The following is a 6,000-nucleotide window of genomic DNA, read 5'->3' on the forward strand; positions in this document are numbered from 1 at the left end:
CAGAAAGCCCACCTGACACCAACATGGCAGCATACATGTAATGATGGATTTAAAGCACATGAATGCTGCCATGGATTGTCGTCAGGAAAGGAAAATTACGGTAAGTATTTGATACAATTTTCCATTTTCTAAAAACTTCTCTTCTTCCGGGTTGAATGGTGGCTTGCCATATTCAGTCCATTTCCTGTGAGAGTGGAGTGCCATGGACACACTGCCTGGGAAGGTAGAGTAATGCATCATTATGCTGGCCTGGGCCCACTGAGTGACACACTTACATCACTAAATAAACATTGGTCAGTGCAGGATGTGGAAACCTTGCAAAAAGATCTGAACAAATTAATGGTGTGGGCAACTACATGGCAAATGAGATTTCATGTAGAAAAATGTAAAATAATGCATTTGGGTGGCAAAAATATGAATGCAATCTATAAACTAGGGGAGAGAACCTCTGGGGGAATCTAGGATGGAAAAGGACCTGGGGGTCCTAGTAGATGATAGGCTCAGCAATGGCATGCAATGCTGACAAAGCAAACAGAATATTGGCATGCATTAAAAATGGGATTAATTCCAGAGATAAAACGATAATTCTCCCGATCTACAAGACTCTGGTCCGGCCGCACCTGGAGTATGCTGTCCAGTTCTGGGCACCAGTACTTAGGAAGGATGTGCTGGAACTGGAACAAGTACAAAGAAGGGCAACAAAGCTAATAAAGGGTCTGGAGGATCTTAGTTATGAGGAAAGGTTGCGAGCACTGAACTTATTCTCTCTGGAGAAGAGACGCTTGAGAGGGGATATGATTTCAATTTACAAATACTGTACTGGTGACCCCACAATAGGGATAAAACTTTTTCGTGAAAGGGAGTTTAACAAGACACGTGGCCACTCATTAAAATTAGAAGAAAAGAGGTTTAACCTTAAACGATGTAGAGGGTTCTTTACTGTAATGCCCCGTACACACGGTCGGATTTTCCAACGGAAAATGTGTGATAGGACCTTGTTGTCAGAAATTCCGACCGTGTGTAGGCTCCATCACACATTTTCCATCAGATTTTCCGACACACAAAGTTTGAGAGCAGGATATAAAATTTTCCAACAACAAAATCCGTTGTCGGAAATTCCGATCGTGTGTACACAAATCTGACGGACAAAGTGCCACGCATGCTCAGAATAAATAAAGAGATGAAATCTATTGGCCACTGCCCCGTTTATAGTCCCGACGTACGTGTTTTACGTCACCGCGTTCAGAACGATCGGATTTTCTGACAACTTTGTGTGACCGTGTGTATGCAAGACAAGTTTGAGCCAACATCCGTCGGAAAAAATCCTAGGATTTTGTTGTCAGAATGTCCGAACAAAGTCCGACCGTGTGTACGGGGCATAAGAGCGGCAAGGATGTGGAATTCCCTTCCACAGGCGGTGTTCTCAGCGGGGAGCATCGATAGTTTCAAGAAACTATTAGATAAGCACCTGAATGACCGCAACATACAGGGATATACAATGTAATACTGACAAATAATCACACACACAGGTTGGACTTGATGGACATAGTGTCTCTTTTCAATCTCACCTACTATGCAACTATGAGTGCAACTCTCTGTCACCACCAAAAGAGAAGAATAAGAAGGAACTGCAATGTGCATTTTCCCTTAAGCAGCCAGAAGATTCTTAGAAAAAATGTATATATACTGTGTGGATATATGTATATACTATATATATTTTCTTGAAGAATATAGGAAAGGATGCTACAGGATGCTAGGAAAGGGTCCTGGATGGGACAACTTGAATGTAATTTTGGAGTGTTCAGGGGTTCTCGCCCATAAAGGGTGAGGGGTTTTGGGGTATACTGGTTGGAGAAGAGAGGGCTGATCTACAGTGCTCTCAGGATTGGTAAATCCTCATTTGGGACTTGAAATTCGAAGACTCAGAGAGACGTTGGGTGGGAAAGAGCCTTCCAACCCTGATTACTTTGGTCCTGAAAAGGTTCATCTGTCTGCAGGAGGTACAGGAAACAGCCAGCAGGTGTCTGTGAGGTGTAGGGTGGACCAGCAACAGTTGTGAGAGGACTGTAGGTTGTTGATCAGCTGAGACCCTGCTAGGTTCTTGCAACCTTTCTGGACCCTGGGACTTTAAAAAATAACCCTGTTACGGGGCAAATGTTACTGTCAGTGAGCCATAATTTATTTTTGGCGTGTCAGACGTTGATGGACTGTTTTGTTGTTTTCGCCATACTGAGGACAAGTAGTTTCCTGTTTTGGAAAATAAAAGGACTATTAGATTTACCAATATATATATATATATATATATATATATATATATATATAAAACACACACATTATATATATATAAGTGTAGATGAGTAGCTCCTAACCCTTAAAACTGGAGTTTTGCTTTACATCTGGAGTATACATGGAGAGCATAAATGTGGAGTCAGCATACAAGGGTATATCCTATTGAAAAACCTTTTCAAAGATGATGTTGTCCACTCCTGTAATTAGTATTTACTTCTACATTGTATTTAAAGGGAAACTGTAATGTGTTTGGGTCAGTTTATTTAATTTTTTTTTTTTTTGCATTATTACTTATCATGATGTAGCAATTGGTTGGACGGTTTGGACCCAACGTTAAATAATGTCTAGTTTAGATTGATTGAAGGAGGAGAAAATGAAGGAAGATGTGCCTTCATTTTATGCTGTATAACCAGTAGCATGTGATGACCCCGATCTATTTACAGTATCAAACAAGGTAGAAGAATACAACAGCCGAGGCCAGAGGTGCCAAGGACATGGGAAAAAACATTTAGATGTCTTTTGTGTAGGATTTAACACTCCTGATTATTGCCATTGTGTAGACCCTTGGAGCTTACAGCTGGGGGGGCCATTGTTGGGCTCAGTGAGCCTTTCTCAATAAAATCAATTTATTTGGTTTGTGTGACTGTTAATCTGCTCCCTCGTGTCACCATTATCCTTTGCCTGTTCTGAGATGTTATCACCTTATTGTAACGACTTAATACCCAACCGAGCCAAACAAAATGCACATAAATGGATATATAAATAACACAGATAGGTTAAGAGAGGTTAAGCTGCTTATTTAAAAAGTACAGATATTGAAAGATCATATTTCTACAATATATAGAGAAAATTGCCACAGGGCTGCTTGACTTTCATACTCAGCAAGCGCAGCTTTTGACTATGCTACAGGCATCAAATGTACCCATTTATCACAATGCTGCACCATACACGGACTGAATATGTACATCTATATGCTGGATACAGACAGTAGAGGTTTCCAGAAAAAAACAGCTATACATGACCATGAAACCATTGTACCATCTTTGGGACCCACGAGTTGCAAATTATTTGATTTTTTCTCTAGAGAAGTCTGAATTGATTTTTACTTAATTAATTTTGTTGTCACCAAAATTACACAAAGTGGAAACTCCCAATTGGGAGGAGCTGACGTGCTGACGTCATCGCGTGCAGGTGTCTAAGCGGACGGGCGTTTTGCAAAGCCGGCCGGCTATTTTGCTACTTTTTAACCTTCATATTGTAAGTGTAACTTATAATACTTTAATAAATGATGTCTCATTGGAATTATGCTATGGTGAATCCCTTTTTCATTCCAGATAACATCTGACCACCTTGTGGGAACCTTCCTGATCGGGGGATCCGTACTGTTTTGGAGGCACCAGTTCATATATTTGGAAAAACGGCCCTGAGGTATTTGGTCACAAGCTTATCTAACTTGCCACATGGTAAGCGTGCATTTTTTGTGATGTTCACATTTTGGTTGTGGTGGAGGAATCGTCACTTTTTCAACTTTTTTTTTTTTTTTTTTAACACAGGAAATGTTTATTGAGTATACTGGGCATTACACTTGAGTATATTGAACAAATAATACAAACAGGAGCACATGAAAACAATTTACACAGCTTAAGATGATATATATTCCGATGTAAATTGGGGTCCGGGCCTAGAGTCGGCCAGATATCTTGTTCGTAAGTAGACTTAGTTGACAAAAATATAAGGAAGGGATCCCCTTCTATTCTTCATTAAATATAACAACAGCTGTTTATGTATTTTAGCATTTATGGCATTACATCCATCTCACATGGGATTCTACATGACCTAGGAATAATTCATTAGGAAGAGGGGGGGGGGGGGGGGAGAGACCACAGAGGTAAAACCAGAGAGGCCTGAAAATGTTGGTGGAGGGGTAAAAGGAATAGGTATCGGGGACGGGAGGGGGAGGAAAGGAAGGAAAATGGGAGGGAGGGAGGGACAGGAGAGACCCCCAGTGGGACATATCAGTTTATTTTGAGGAGTATCTTCCCAACAGAAAAGAAGTGAGAGGAGAAGGTTGATAAAAAAAGTAAGGAGTAGTGAGAACCGAAGGAGCGTGGATACTCTTGGTCGTGCCAGTACCATCATACCACATCATCTTACTTAACTAGGTATTTGGTCTCCACAACCCGCTTCAAGCCAGCCAGCCTCCCAAGACTCAACTCCCCGGCGCACTCACACCGCTAAATGTCGAGCTTCAACCCAGGCTGCCCAGATTTTGTCAAACTTCTTGGGACAGTTTCTGCCCATGTAGGTGAGCTTATATAATGGCAGTACCGCATTTATTTGTGCCCTCCATGCCCCAACAGTGGGGGGGGTCTGATAACTTCCAGCGCAACAAAATCTCTTTCCTGGCATAATAAGCTGCATAGAACACAAAAAGTTTAGTATACTTGGCAGTGGCCAAATTATCTGTGATACCCAAGAGGAACACCATCGGGTCAACTTCTAAATGTAGTCCTGCCACACCATTTATATCCGTTACTATTTCGCGCCAATAGCTCTGGAGGACCGGGCACGACCATATTACATGAAAGAAAGTCCCCACCGACTGTCTGCATTTGGGACATCCATCATCGAGTCCCGGGTAAATTTTGGACAACCTTTGTGGGGTGTAGTAGACTCTGTGTAGAAATTTCAGCTGGACGAACCTATCCCTTGCTGAAATCATGAAAGGGATGCATTGCTGCAGACCCTCTGACCAGTCTTCCTCAATCAGACCTGGGATATCTAACTGCCATTTATGGAAAAGGGGGAGCGTTTTAGCAGCGTCTTTGCACATAAGCCTAAGGTATATGGAGGATATCGTTCGATCTAGATGATCGGTCATCAACAGGGATTCAACTGAGTGGGTAGACAGCTCTATCCCATGCGGAAACTGTGCTTGGACCGTGTGTCTCAGTTGTAGGAAACGGAAATACATCAACGAGGGTAGGTTATATCTAGTCTTCAGTTCTGGGAAAGAAAGAAGTTGACCCTCTCAACATATGTGTCGCAATGTACGGACCTCGTGTCTGGCCCAAACCTGAGGGTCCGGAACAGATTGGAGGTGCGGCAACATTGGGTTACCCCACAACGGCGTGTGCGGAGAAATAGCGCCCCCACTGGCAAGATTCGAGGAAACCTGCTGCCACACCTTCACCGTTGTTTTCATGGGTGTAGTAACCTGTGGGCTCTTATTTAATTATTTATTATTTTACGGAATTTGGTTGTGATTTATTTTTTTACACCTTGGACTTTTATATATATATATATATATATATATATATATATATATATATATATATATATATATATATATATATATATATATATATATATATATATTTTTTCGCGGATTAATTGGTTTTGGATTATTCATATAATCTTTTGGTTAATACCTATAATATTACCTATTCATTCCTTTTTGTGATACAACAAGTGATATGAGTGACATTCCTCAACCAAGGGAGTTTATTAAAAAAAAATAGTGATCACACTGCCTCTGTCAGCTTGCCTTCTTCCCATATTGCATCCTGGTGCCAACTCTTTCCCAGGTAAGCGACAAACACACCCAGCCACCCAGATGATGTAAAAGAAAATTTGATTCATCATTCCAGGAAACCCCCCCCCCAAAGCCCCACACTTACCCCATCTAGGAAGCGGGTGGGCAGCGAGTCC

This window comes from Aquarana catesbeiana, linkage group LG01, assembly GCF_042186555.1.
Source record: "Aquarana catesbeiana isolate 2022-GZ linkage group LG01, ASM4218655v1, whole genome shotgun sequence".
Classification (NCBI taxonomy): Eukaryota; Metazoa; Chordata; class Amphibia; order Anura; family Ranidae; genus Aquarana; species Aquarana catesbeiana.